Below are 15,669 nucleotides of genomic sequence, written 5' to 3' on the forward strand. Positions count from 1 at the left end.
CTTAGCTCAGGCCTCCCTCCAGGAAGTCATTTTCCAACGTCCTCCTTGGGCATCAACAGTGTGTGTTCTGTTTCCTCTCCCAGTGCCCACTGGGAGCTCCTGCTGGGAGCAAGTATCTGTAAATATATGGGGACAGTTCAGTCACAGCAGTTGTGGCTTCGACTCCCACCTTAGTGAAATGAAGGTGTCCTTGTGCCATGGCTCAGCTCCTCTCCCAAGGCAGCCGGGCCTGCCATCTGGGGCACCCAGGGCAGGGCTTGCTTGGGGGTGCTGGGTGGCACTGCTCCCAGAGAGGAGCAGCGCATGCAGAGGCAGAGATCTGCCCTCGCATGGAGCCCGGGGTGCGGGTGCCTCAGTTTTCACCTGGCACGTGGAGCTGTGTGGGCAACTCTTCATTCCCCCCCGGCAGTGCTACGGCCACAGCTGGGAGGCAGAAATCCTGCCTCTCCCCACTCTTGGCTTTTGTGCCTTTAAATTCTGTTGAAACAAAGCTCTAAGAACCAGTGCTGGGTGCTTCCCTCCCTTTATTTCTGCAGTGAGCTCAGGCTCCACCCTCATTCTCCCTAAACCCCGCTGTGATCTAAGCTAAGAGGCTCCTTTTCACAATGGACAGCCAGTCCCAAGGGCACCAACTGGACTGCAGATCTTAGTGAGCTGTCCCCGTCGATGCCTTACCCCCCCCCCAACATTTCCTGGAGAGCAGATGGAATTCCCACCTGGCCCCACTGCAGAGCCTCTGCTGCGCTGAGCATTGCGCTCACTCTGGACCAGACAGTCAGCAAAGCCCCCGGGGCTGGGAGCTCCTGACCTTTTCTGGGCCATGGATCCCTTGTCAAAATACTATTTTCATATGCATATAATAAAATACACAGGGTTGCAGAGCAAGCTAGGTATGTTGAAATGTAGTAATGAAAAGATTTGTTTAAATGTGCGATGTTGCAAGACATGGTTTTTTTGGTTTTGTTTTGTTTGAGAGAGAGAGAGAGAGGACAGAAGGGGAGAGAGAAACATCGATGTGAGAGAGATACATCCATAGGCTGGCTCCTGCACGCCCCCTACTGGGGATCGAGCCCACAACCCGGGCATGGGCCCTGACCAGGAATTGAACTGGGACCGCTCAGTTCATGGGACACTGCTTGAGCCACTGAGCCACACCAGCTGGGCATGACTACCAGCTGGGCATGACGCATGGGTTTTTTTTATTAGCACATTACATACAAGAGCCAGGGGTGAGCCTCATAAACGACTGTAGATGTGAAGTGGAATGACTGCGACACCATTTCGGGGATCTGCTGCAGCAGGAGGGGGCCGGAGAGCTCCTGCTGTGTGCCGGCAGCACCAACACAGCTGTGGTTCAGGCCTGGATTCAAATGCAGGTGGGTGGGAGCAAAGTTGGAATATTTCCCAATCCAAGTGCATGGGCCTCTGAATAGTGTACAGTCTGTGGTTTGTAGACTGTTAAGAAGTCTTGTTCTAGATACTAAAATGTGACTTTAGGTGTCCTGCGATTTCTTACCTGACCCACCCCCGCCTCGTTTGCTCATGCAGCCAGGATGCACCTGGGTGCCTACAACGCAGGTTACCCCCAGGCCCCGTGTCTCCCAGCCTCACGATCCAGGTTGGAATGGGTCTGACTGGGCATTTCGTAGGGAATTTGCTAGGTCTCTGTAACTACCTTGCAAACTGGTTGGGATTCTCACATCCCCACCCAGAGCGTTCCCTGTAAACAATTTTACTGATGGAGGCATTTGGGCCCAGAGTAGACTGGGGCCCGGGTCCCCTTCCAGTTACCACTGCACTGTTCTTTCCCCGCAGTGGCATGATGACCTACTGAGATTAACGTGTGGTTTTCTCTCCCTGCATTACTGTCTATGTCCCCACAGCCACCTCAGGCATAAAGAGAGCCAGGCCTAGAGACAGATTTGTGTTGACTGGCCAAGAGAAGAAACTACCAGAAAAACACTTGTTTCTCCCTGTTTTCCCAAACATCTCACCCTGGGAAGATTTTGCCAAGACTGTCAGAGGGGAAAAGGTTGGCAGTGATGGAGGGAAGTACACCTGAGAAGCCGCATGGCTTAGCCAGGGGGCTTCTCCCTGCTGGACAGAAGCAGAGGCTGTTAGTGCCCATGTAGTTTGGGGACTGTGCCCAGCTCCCATCAACACTAGAATGTAGGGATGAAAATGTCCCGAATCCTTGGAGCCATCAGGAAGCTGCGAAGCCATTTCAGGGACTGCTGATGTGAAACCACGAAATACCGCTGCCGCTGAAGCCACCATGACACAGGGTTTCTCCTACACGAAGCCCATACGTTCGTACTGATGCAGCATCTCATGGTTTTAAGTACAGACTGATGATCAGAGGGGCTTTTCTCATGTTGTAGGGTCCATAAAATTCTAGAATTTTTGTGTAATTCCAAGGAGGAGACCCAGGAAAGGCTGAAGTTGGGTTTCCTCTGCCCGGCAGGATCGGGCCTTGGCTTAGGAACTTGAGCTGGGTCCGGGCTGTCCTTGCTCACCTCCATCAGAGCGTGGCTCCTCTATCGAGTCCTCCTTCCCCGGGCGCTGTGCTCAGTGGGAACGTGCTGGGCTCCCGGGGCTCACTGCGGCTGCTCTGCCATTAGCCAGACGTCTGATCTTCGGCCTCAGTTTCCTCGTCTATAAAATCAGGATAATAATACTAAGGAAATTAATATAAAAAATGCCCTCCGAACAGTGCCTGGCACACAGGACGCACTTGCTAAGCGTGAACTATTTATTTTTTTCTCTGCCACACCCTCTCCCCTCTGTGATTACCACATCTTCCTGACTTCTCCACTTCCTCCTTCTCAAAAGCAGTTCTCTTGACTCACCTTGTCTCCTTCGTGTTAAATCCTCCCTCAGGAGGTCCTTGAGGGGTCTGGTTCCAGTCACTCTTGGCTTCTATTACCACTCTTGTAAGTGCAACCTCTCATGCAGGGTATGGGGGGCAGCAGACTGTGGAGTTGAGAACATGGACTTGCATATAAAAAGACCTGGGGTTAAGAAAAAGAGGGATTGCCCTGGCCGGTTTGGCTCAGCGGTTAGAGCGTCGGCCTGCGGTACAGAGAGACCCAGTTTCGGTTCCCGCTAAGGGCACGTACCTCGGTTTCAGTTTGTCCCCGGCCCTGGTTGGTCGTGCGGGTGGCAGCCACTCGATGTGTTCTCTTCACATCGATGTTTCTCTCTCTCTCTCTTCCTCTCTCTCCCTCCCACTCTGTCTGAACAAAAAATGCAAAAATGTCCTCGGGTGAGGATTTAAAAAAAAAAAGAAAAGAAAAGAAAAAGAGGGATTTAAGGAATTGGCATATGTGACTGGGGCCAGGGGGTAAGGATTGGCAAGTCTGACATTTGTAGGGCATGCTGGCAAGCTGGAAATTTATGTGGGATTTATATATTACAATCTGGAGGCAGCGTTCCTTCTTCTCTGGAAAATCTCAGCCTTTGCTCTTAAAGCCTTTAACTGATTGGATGAGGCCCACCACATTATGGAGGGTAATCTGCTTTACTTAAAATCAACTGATTGTAAATGATAATCACATCTACAAACTCTTCATAGCATCATCTAGACTAGAGTTTAACCAAACAACTGGATACATAGCCTAGCCAATTTGACACATAAAATTCTCAATCATTTGGAGGCAGAGTATTTTAATCCTCTGAGGCACATTTTTTCCTCCTCAGTGGAATCACAGAAAAGCCTAGCCTGGCCAGTGTGGCTCAGTGGATTGAGCGTCGTCCCATGGGCTGAGAGATCCCAGTTCAGTTCCTCCTCAGGGCACATGCCCGGGTTTCAGGCTTGATCCCCAGTAGGGGGCGTGCAGGAGGCAGCCAATCGATGTGTCTCTCATATCAATGTCTCTATCTCTCTTTTAAAAATATATAAAAACATATTTTAAAAGAGAAAGAAAAGCCTACCTCATAGGAATGATAAAGGGTAAGTGCACAGAGTGCATGATAAATGTTAGCTTTCTGTACTATTGTCATGGTTGTACCAGGAGGTGCTCAAAAACACATGCTGACAATGACAATGCCCTCGAGAATGCCAGGAAACGCAAGCCCGGCTGCTGCACTCATGCTTTTGGTTGAGTTGCGCAGGCATCACACAAGCCCACGGAGGTGTGCTCTTCTCATCCACAGCTGGCTCCCACCCACAGACCGGCCCAGAGCCTCTAGTTCACGTGGAACCCCCACAGAAAGGAATCTTCAGGAATTCTTCACTCTTTTCCTTATTGGGAGGGGAGAAAAGTTTCTCCACTGGGTTTCTCCATCTTTGAGACAGTGTGGGGCTTGGAGCAATACGTCAGAAAGAATTAAAATTTCCCTTCGTCAGCAGCCTTTTCACATTTTATATAACTGCATATTCACGTTGGTAAACAGCCAAGTAGGAACCAGATGACAGCTCAGTTTTCCTGGAAATCATGAAATCAATCAAGCTGCCAAACTGAAGTATCTGCATTGTACAAAACACTGCTAACATTCTGGACAGTTATTTTAAATAATAATAGCCTTTTAAAAGGGAAATTCTCTTTTTATCCTTTCTTTCTCTTTCTCCTTCCCTCTTTATCTTCCTCTCTCCATGCCTCCCTCCCTTACATTTTTTAAGCTGGTGTTGCCCACTGTTTGACTATTTTTTCTAATGTCTTCAGCCTAGGCATGGGTTTTATTTATTTATTTATCTTTATCTTTTATTGTTGAATGTATTACAGATGTTCCTCATTTTTCCCCCATTGACCCCTCCTCCCCACTCCTGCCCGCCTCCTGCCTTTTCCCACACTGTTGTCTGGGTCCATTGGTTATGCATATAAGTTCTTCGGTTTATTCCCCCCCCCCCCGCCCCAATCCCCTTCCCTTTGAGGTTTGTCAGTCTAGCAATGAATTTGTACTTCTTAATCCCTTCACCTTTTTCACTCATTCCCCCAAACCCCCTCCCATCTGGCAACCAACAAAATGTTCTCTGTATCTATGAGAATGTTTCTATTGCCTGTTCATTTTGTTTGTAGATTCAGTTGCCGATAGATATGTATTCATTGCCATTTTGTTTGTTCATATATTTTATCTTTTTCTTCAAAAAGACCCTTCAATATTTCATATAATAATGGTTTGGTGGTGATGAACTCCTTTAACTTTTTCTTGTCTGGGAAACTCTTTATATGGCCATCGATTCTAAATGACAGCTTTGCAGGATAGAGTAATCGTGGTTGTAGGTTCTTGCTTTTCATCACTCTGAATATTTCTTGCCACTCCCTTCTGGCCTGCAAAGTTGCTTTTGAGAAATCAGCTGATGGTCTTATGGGAACTCCCTTGTAGGTAACTAACTGTTTTTCTCTTGATACTTTTAAGATTCTCACTTTGTCTTGAACCTTTTGCATTTTGATGATGATGTGTCTTGGTGTGGGCCTCTTGGAGTTCATCTTGTTGTTTGGGACCCTCTGTGCTTCCTGGACTTGTATGTCTCTTTCCTTCACCAAGTTAGGGAAGTTTTCTGCCATTATTGTTTCAAATAGGTTTTCAATTTCTTGTTCTCTCTCTTCTCCTTCTGGCACCCCCAAGATGCGAATGTTGGCACGCTTGAAGTTGTCCCAGAGGCTCCTTACACTAGCCTCATTTTTTAAGATTCTTTTTCCTTTTTGCTGTTCTGATTGGGTTTTTTGTTTGTTTGTTTGTTTGTTTTTTGCTTCCTTATATTCCAAATCGATGGTTTGCTTCTTGGCTTTACCTACTCTACTACTGAATCTCTGTAAATTGTTCTTTATTTCAGTTAGTGCCTCCTTCATTTCTGACTGTGCCTCCTTCATTTCTGACTGGTCCTTTTTTATGCTCTTGAGGCCCTCACTAAGTTCACTGATGTTCTCACTAAGTTCATTGAGCATCCTTATAAGCAGTATTTTGAACTCAGCATCTGTTAGATTGCTTATCTCCATTTCGCTTAGTTCTTTTCCTGGGGTTTTGTTCTGTTCTTTCATTTGGGACCTGTTTCTTTGTATCCTCATTTTGGCTGCCTCTCTATGTTTGTTTCTGTGTATTAATAACGAGAGGTATGAGGCTAGCTGAGACCAGATGCTGCTTGTTTGAAAGAATTTAGGAAAACCTGAAGCAGGATCCAAGACAGGCCAATCCTATGGTTAAGCAAGTGGCAACAGCTTGAAAGTTGTGTGGGGTGGGGCGGGGCCTCAGGGAATCGCCAGGGTGGGGCAACCAGTGTGAGCCAGGTTCTGGAGTCCCAGATATGGCTGCTGTCTGCCACCCCAGGGAAGGGCTCACCAAAGGAACAAAGGCCTCTGACAGCACATTTGTCCTAGAGAAAGCCTCCTCTCCAGTCCTCACTCTAATGCTAAACAGCTCAGTTCTTCCCTGTGTGTCTCTGGTGCCCCTCGGGCTGCCTCCCCTCCAAGCTTAGAGGGAGAGAGTCCGATAAGTCCGTGCGCGGGCCCTTTAAGGAGCTGCCTGGGGCTCCAGCCGCCTCAGCCTCCCTGAGCCTCAGTTCCCACTGGTTTTCCAGCCAGAAGTTATGGGGATTCTCTTCCTGGCACTGGAACCCTGAGCAGGGCACCTGGTGTGGGATGGGGACCCCTCAGTCCTCAGGAAGGACCTTCCCAGCCGAGGTGTCCTCCTGATTTTTATCCGCCACACGTGGGTGTGGGACCAGCCTGTCCCCTCCGCCCCTCCTACCAGTCTGGATGTGGCTGCTGCTTTAATTCCGTAGTTGTAGGACTGCCATTCAGCTCGATGTCAGGCGGTTCTGAATGATGGCTGTTCTGTAGTTTAGTTGTAACTTTGATGTGGTTGTGGGAGGACAGGATACCATGTTTACCTACCGCCCTCTTGGCCGGAAGTCCCATGGGTTTTCTTATTTATGTATGTATTTATTTTTGCTGCAAAAAGCTTTATTGTTTCCATTTGGTCCAATGCATGGGAGAGGGCTCCAGGGTGGTTAAAGGAATGGCTAGTGGTTTCAGGGAGGGGCTCAGGCAAAAGCCAGGCACCAGGGAATGCAAAGGGGCCCCTCAAAGGCCTCTGGGCTCCGAAGGCTCCTAGTCGTGCTTGAGGGTGAGCCTCACCAAGAGATCCTCGCCCAGCCCAGCCTGGGGGTCGCCAGCCTGCCGAGGTTAGTCAGTGGTCGCCCATCTTCTTGACTGTCACCTGCCCCTCCAGGAGGTGGTTCTCCAGGAAGTCACAGAGATGAGTCTGCACGGGTAGAACCCAGGGCATGCAGATCCAAAAGGGCTTGGTTCGGGTTCTTCTCCAAGGCGGTGGTGGCTTCCATGGCTCCTGAGTTTGGGCCCGCACATCCCCGGAAGGCTTCAGCCCGTCCTGGAAGAGAACGCGGCCACCGCGCCGGGGTTGCAGCTTTAGGAGATGCTCAGCGCCCTGGCTGCTTCTCCGCCAGCTGGGGAAGAAGTGGCCGCGGCCTCCGGAGCCACGTCGCCACGTGGAAACAGAAGCCCAAGGGAGGTGGGTGCAGGAGGCCCGCAGTGCGGGGAGGCCAGGCGGTTGCCCGCAGCCTCCACCTCGGTGGAATAGTTCTGACGAATCTGGGAGCTCGTGGTTGTTCCGCAGTGTTAAGGTCACACAACGGTGTTGGCTGGTCTCGGAGGCCGAGGCGGGTCCGAAGGTGGTGACTGGAAAAGAGGTTGGAAGGTGGTTAGAGGCTGGAAGAGGGGGCACCCTGGGTCTGTTTGTCTGAACACGGTTGAAGCAAGAGACAAAGCCAGGGGCACCGAGGGCACTGCCCTAGGCATGAGTTAAAAATAAAAAAAATAGGTGGGATGAGCTATGCGTCTCTCTGGCTCTCTCCGACACCTTTTCTTTGTTCCAGTTAATTGGCATCCTTCTCCAGGGTCTAGGAGTCTACTTGGCTGTCTGTTCCTCCTGTTTCCTGCCCCCCCCCTCCTTTTTTTTTTCAGTGAAACCATGATTTCAGCCACCCCTTTCAGAATCAGGAATAAAATGATCCCAAAAAACTCTCTGCATCCAGTATCAAGCTGTACCTTTACACACACACACACACACACACACACACACACACACACACTTAATCCTCACCCAAGGATATTTTTCCATTGATTTTCAGACAGAGTGGGAGGGAGGGAGAGAGAGAAAAATATTGATGTGAGAGAGACACATCAATTGACGCCCCCTGTATGACCCCAACTAGGGCCAGGGATCAAACCACAACCAAGGTATCGAACCCGCGACTCTTTGGTCCATGGGCTGATATTCCAACCACTGAGCCAAACCAACCAGGGCTAAACATATATATTTAAATATACTTTTAATTTTAGACTAGTTTTAGATTTACAGAAAAGCTAAGGAGAGCACAGAAAATTCCTATATACCCCTCACCCAGTTCCCCTATTATTAATGTTCTACATTGTAAGCTACATTTGTCACAAGTAATAAACCAATATTGATACATTATTATTATTATTATTATTATTTTATCCTCACCTGAGGACATTTTCCCATATTTTGTTCAGATAGAGTGGGTGGGAGAGAGAGCGAGAGAAACATTGACGTGAAAGGGACACATTGAGTGGTTGCCACCCGCACAACTCAACCAGGGCTGGGGACAAACTGCAACCGAGGTACGTGCCCTTAGCGGGAACCGAACCTGGGTCTCTCCGGACCACAGGCCGATGCTCTAACAGCTGAGCCAAACCGGCCAGGGCTGATACATTATTATTAACTAACATACACACTTTATTCAGATTTCCTTAGTTTTCCCCTAGTGTTCTTTGCTGTCCCAGATCCCTTTCATGGTCCTACATGTCTCCTTAGGCTATGACAGTTTCTTCGACTTCCCTTATTTTTGGTGACTTGAACAGTTTTCAGAGTACTGGTCAGGTATTTTGTAAAATGTCTCTCAATTGGGGTTTGTCTGATGTTTTTCTCATGATTAGACTGGGATAATGTGTGTGAGGCTGAAGGTCACAGGGGTGAAATGTCGTTCTCCTCCCATTATGTCAAAAGTATATACTATCACCCTGGCTGGTGTGCTCAGTGGTTAGAGCATTGGCCTATGCACCGAAGGGTCATGGATCTGATTTCTGGTCAAGGGCACATACCTGGGTTACAAGTTCAATCCCCAGTCCCAGTTGGGGCAACCAATGGATGAGTCTCTCTCATATGGATGTTTGTCCCTCTCTCCCTCCCTCTCTCGCCCTCCCTTCCACTCTCTTTTAAACAAACAAAACAATGGAAAATATCCTCAGGTGAGGATTAACAATAACAACAAAGAGTATATAATATCAGTATGATTTATCACCTAGGTGACGTTGTCTTCGCCAGGTCTCTCCACTCTGCAGTTAATTCTCCATCCCTCTTCACACTATACTCTGGAAGCAGGTCCCTAGGCACAGCCCACACTGAAGAGGGGCCGCTACACTTCCTTGAGGAGGACGCACCTACAAAAATGATTTGGACGCCCTGGCTGGTTTGGCTCAGCGGTTGGAGCATCGTCCTGCGGACCAGAGAGTCCCGGGTTCAGTTTCCGCTAGGGGCACGTACCAAAAAACACCCCCCCAAAATGATTTGGAGCCCTTCTGCACAGGAGATCTATTCAGCAATTTACTTATATCAGAATGGACTCAGGGATATTTCTTTCATATTTGGGGTTATAATTTAATAAACTATATAATAAAGTAAAATTAACAAATAATAAAAGCTTTACTTTTTGATCTGATATGTGGGTTTTCTTCCTTCTGTGTGGATTGAGCCCGTGTCCCTGAAAGGACCTGGAGATACTGCCCACAGCCAGAAGGAGAGTCCCCTCATCAGTCACAAAAACACACGGGGCCCTCGGGGTTAGTGAGAAATACTTTCCACTTCTCCCGTTTGGATGCTGGTTGATCTCCAAGTCCCCTTTGGATGGGCATCCTGAAGGTCCTTCCCTCTTTGTCTGTCTTCTTCCTTGCTGACCCTCTGTCTTTTCCACCCCCATGTCCACCCCCACCCTCCGGTAAGGAATTTGGGAGACTTTCATTTTATTTGCAAGAAATAGTAAATCTAAATACAATAAATAACATTCCCAGGAATTATAGCTATCCTTTTGTTGCATATTTTCTAAGTGCACTGTTTTGGGTACTTTAAATATATTATTTCTAAGCTTCACTCTAATTACAAGATAATTACTATTTCCATTTTCCATATATAGAAACTGGATCTCTGAGAATTTAAAAGATTTCCCCAAGGTGCAGTTTGCTCCCTCTCAGCAGTGCCCTTCACTAGTTCCTCTTCCTGTCTACCTCCTACTGACCACAGGCGGAACCTTGCTCTCCGAGTCTGTTTCTTGTCTGGCAACGCTGTTAGGTGAATTCGATGAGATGTGCAAAGAGTCTTCCACACAGAGTTCATCTGTTATTACTGCTAATTTAATAAGGATCAAATTAATGTATTTTTTTAAACTCTCTATTCTTGGTCCTCTTTTCTACTTATGCTCACTTCTAATGATCTCTTCTAGTCTGGTGGTTTTAAATATCATCCATACGCCAAGGAATACCAAAGATCTCTACTGTGGATCTCCTCTACATTCCAGACTCTTACATCTTCACTTGAGTGTTTTAAAACAAAATTAGAGGTTCTTCCTCCAGCAGTGCTGGAGTAGCGTGTATTATAGGATAATTATGGACTCTGGGGAAAAAAATTTAAAATACAATTATTTGAAGGAACTGGAGAGAACAAAGGCAGGCAGAAGCAGGACGGGAGCCGGTCACTGACAGAGGGAAGGGCAGTGGTTAAGATCTGCGATGCTGATGCTTTTGCCTGAAGGCACATGCAGCTTGGGATGGCCAGAATTCAAGCATCAACTTGCTAGTCTTACTGGTTTAACAAGTCAGAGAATGGGGTTTTGCAAGGAAATCCAAGAAAAGCCACAATGGTTATTTTAAAGTGCATATAAAATTTTACCAAGTCCTGGGCTGCCACCTGAGCTTCACACATGCAGAGGATACTCTAAACCCCAGCAGAAACAACCAGAAAAGCAACTGGAGGCTGAAAGAACTGAGCAGAAATTTTAGCTGCTGCCAGTCTGAGGGGACACAAAATTTAGAATTTTCTGCCTGTCTGCTTTAAAAGAAATATGCTTTGGAGGAAGGTAAAAGAATCTAGATTTTCTACAATTTATCATCTACAATGCCCATATGAATAAATGAATGAATGAATGAATGAATGAATGAATAAATAAATAAATAAATAAATAAATAAATAAATAAATAAATCTGCACTAGATGGGGAAATGTGACCCATAGCTAAAGGAAAGGCAGTCAATAGAAACCAATTCTGAAATAATTTAATTAGTAGATAAAGATTTCTAAAGGCCTATATGTTCGAGGACTTAAAAAAAAATAGACTCACAGTGAATAAACAGTTGGGCAAATTCTACAGAGACCTAGACACTATAAAAAAGAAGCAAATGGCAATTCAAGAATTAAAAAGCCCAATATCTTAAGTGAAAAATTTACTAGATAGTCTGAACAGAATATTGGAGATGGAAGAAAAGTGAACATGAATTTTAAAAATATACACCAATCTGAAGAACAGAGAGAAAAAAAGTTTGAAAAAATAAACAAAGCTTCATTGACTTGTAGGACAATATCAAGTCATCTAACATCCATGTTATTCGATTTCTAGAAGGAGAGGAGATAGGCAACCAGATTGAAAAATTATTTGAAGAAATAATGGCTAAAAATTGGCCAAATTTGATAATAAATATAAACTAACAGATCCAAAAAACTTAGCAAACCCAAAGCTCTATAAATACAAAGAAAACCACCCCTGAAACACATCAGAAACTACAAAATAAAAATGTAAAGAGAAAATTTGGAAAGGAGGGAACTTCCAGTCAAGATGGCAGCGTAGTTAAACATATCACTTCCTCCCACAACCACATCAAAGTTACAACTAAACTATAGAACAGCCATCATTCAGAACCACCTAACATCGAGCTGAATGGCAGTCCTACAACTACGGAATTAAAGCAGCAGCCACATCCAGACTGGTAGGAGGGGCGGAGGGGACGGGCTGGTCCCACACCCACGTGTGGCGGATAAAAATCAGGAGGATACCTGGGCCGGGAAGGTCCTCCCTAAGGAGTGAGGGGTCTTTGTGCCACACCAGGCCCCCAGCTCAGGGTTCCAGTGCCAGGAAGAGAATCCCCATAACTTCTGGCTGGAAAAATCAGCACGAACTGAGGCTGAGGGAGGCTGAGGCTGCAGGAGTCCCAGGCAGCTCCTCTTAAAGGGCCTGTGCACGGACTTACCGGAACTTGCTCCCTCCAGGCTCCAGCGTGAGGGAGGCAGCTTGAAAGGCACCAAAAATATATGGGGAAGAACTGAGTTGTTAGGCATTGGAGGGAGGGCTGGAGAGGGGACTTTCTCCTGGACAGATGTGCTGTCAGAGGCCTTTGTTCCTTTGGTGAGCCCTTCCCTGGGGCGGCAGACAGCCGCCATATCTGGGACTCCTGCAACCTGGCTCACACTGGTTGCCCCGCCCTGGTGATTCCCTGAGGTCCCACCCCACCCAACTTTCAGGCCCACCCAAGCTGTTTCCAGTGGCTTTACCATAGAAATGGCCTGTCTTGGATCCTGCTTCAGATTTTCCTAAATTCTCTCAAGCAAGTAGCACCTGGTCTCAGTGAGCCCCATACCTCTCGTTAAGTGGCCCCAGCTCTGGCACTAGAAGCAGTCAGCCTTGGTTCACAGCTTGGCTTGCCTGAGCACCTTCCAATTTCAGCACAAGAAGCAGCCATCTGCAGACCACTTTGTAGGTTATGCCTGGTGGCCCCGGACAGAACATAGGCAGTGGCTGACCTTGCCTCAGAGCCAGTACACCCAGTGGACAGCTTCAGACCACATCGAAACATCACCACCCAACCACTTCCACAAGTGACACACTCAAGGAATGGACTCAGTGGGTACCAGAGCCTTGCTGAAGTAAGTCTTGCTCTGTGTGGTGGGCCCCTACACAACTGATCATCCAAGGTAGTCAGAGTTTGGTGGATAGTAGGCACAGCCAGTCCTTGCAGCTGATCAACCTGAGTAAAACCCTCTCATTTATGTGACAACAGCAATCAAGACTCAATTACAACAGAAAGATATAAAGTCCACATGAGGGGTGCACCTCGAGGGCCCAGCTAGAAAACCAGCGAGGCTGTGCCACTGGACTCTACAAGACACCTACTACAATAGGCCACCCTAGGAAACCCAAGAGACATAGCAACTCTACCTAATACATAGAAACAAACACAGAGAGGCAGCCAAAATAGGAGACAAAGAAACAGGTCCCAAATGAAAGAACAGAACAAAACTCCAGGAAAAGAACTAAATGAAATGGAGATAAACAATCTAACAGATGCAGAGTTCAAAACACTGCTTATAAGGACGCTCAATGAACTTAGTGAGAACTTCAATGAATTTAGTGAGGGCCCCAAGAGCATAAAAAAGGATGAGTCAGAAATGAAGGGGGCACTAACTGAAATAAAGAACAATTTACAGAGATTCAGTAGTAGAGTAGGTAAAGCCAAGAAGCAAACCATCGATTTGGAATATAAGGAAGCAAAAAACACCCAATCAGAACAGCAAAAAGGAAAAAGAATCTTAAAAAATGAGGCTAGTGTAAGGAGCCTCTGGGACAACTTCAAGCGTGCCAACATTCGCATCTTGGGGGTGCCAGAAGGAGAAGAGAGAGAACAAGAAATTGAAAACCTATTTGAAACAATAATGGCAGAAAACTTTCCTAACTTGGTGAAGGAAACAGACATACAAGTCCAGGAAGCACAGAGGGTCCCAAACAAGATGAACTCCAAGAGGCCCACACCAAGACACATCATCATCAAAATGCAAAAGGTTCAAGACAAAGTGAGAATCTTAAAAGCATCAAGAGAAAAACAGTTAGTTACCTACAAGGGAGTTCCTATAAGACCATCAGCTGAGTTCTCAAAAGAAACTTTGCAGGCCAGAAGGGAGTGGCAAAAAAAATATTCAGAGTGATGAAAAGCAAGAACTTACAACCAAGATTATCCTGTAAAGCTATCATTTAGAATTGATGGGCATATGAAGAGTTTCCCAGATAAGAAAAAGCTAAAGGAGTTCATCACCACCAAACCAGAATTGTAGGAAATGTTGAAGGGTCTTTTTGAAGAAAAAGAAGATCAAAAACATGAACAAACAAAATGGCAATAAATACATATCTATCAATAATTGAATATACAAACAAAATGAACAAGCAGAACAGAAACATTCTCATAGATATAGAAAACATTTTGTTGGTTGCCAGATGTGAGGGGGATTGGGGCAATGGGTGAAAAAGGTGAAGGGATTAAGAAGTACAAATTGGTTGTTGGACTGATGAACATTAAAGGGAAGGGGGCGGATGGGAAGAAATAAACCAAAGAACTTATATGCATGTATGCATGGCCAATGGAACAGACAACTGTGTGGGGAAAGGCAGCAGGGGGGCCGGATCAGGGAGGAGGTGGCAATAGGGGGAAAAGGAGGAATATCTATAATACATTCAACCATAAAGATAAGTTTAAAAAATTTTTAAAAAATCAAAGGAGGGTGTGGGGTGAATGGGAGGGAGGTGAAGATTCAAACTCCCTGGAGGAAAAATCTGTAACAATCAAGAACATGATAGAATTGTCAAGGGCAAATACAGTCATCAATGTAAAATGTTAAGTTGTGCACTGTAAGTTATGGTCTTATTTGTTCTGTGACATTTGGTAAAGGTAGAAAATTTGAGAAAAAAATAAAATAATAAAATAAAGAGAAAATTTGGAAAGAGACAAAGAAAACCATCATAGTACATACAGGAAGCAGTGGTAGAAAATTCAGCTCACTCCTCATCAGAAATAATGGAGGCAAAATAAAGAGAAATATCTTATTCACCATGTTAAAGTAAAACCTGTCAGCCCAGAATTGTATATCTAGCAAAAAATAGTCTTCAAAAATGAAGATGAACGAAGATACTTTCAGATAAAGAAAAAAAAAATCTAGAACATTTATTGCTAGCAGATGTGCACTGCAAGAAATGTTAAAGCCAACTCTTGAGGGAAATGACAACCAATGGACATTTGGATCTCTGGGAAGGAATTAAGAGCACTGGAAATGGTGACATGTGGGTAAACTTGAAAATGTATACATACTTATATATATATATTTTACTTAACTTTTAAAAATAGTTTTTATTTTTAATTACAGTTGACATACAATATTATAGTTTCAGTATATAACTCAGTGATTAGATATTATATAACTCACAAAGTGATCACCCTGATAAATCTAGTACTCATCTGATTCCAGGCATAGTTATTAGAATAGTATTGACTATATTCTCTATACTGTACTTTACATCCCCATAACTATTACGTAACTACCGATTTGTACTTCTCAATCCCTTCACCTTTTTCACCCATCTACCCAACCCCCTCTCATCTGGCAACTGTCAAAATGTTTTCTGTATCTTTGAGTCTGTTTCTGTTCTGCTTGTTTGTTTATTTATTGAATCCACACCAGAGGATACGTTGATTTTTATTTTTTATTTTATTTATTTTGTTTTATTTTTTATTAATTTTTTTATCCTCACCCGAGGACATTTTTTGTTCAGACAGAGTGGGAGGGAGAGAGAGGAAGAGAAAGAGAGAAACATCGACGTGAA

Source organism: Molossus molossus, unplaced genomic scaffold, assembly GCF_014108415.1.
Source record: "Molossus molossus isolate mMolMol1 unplaced genomic scaffold, mMolMol1.p scaffold_m16_p_8, whole genome shotgun sequence".
In the NCBI taxonomy this organism is placed as follows: Eukaryota; Metazoa; Chordata; class Mammalia; order Chiroptera; family Molossidae; genus Molossus; species Molossus molossus.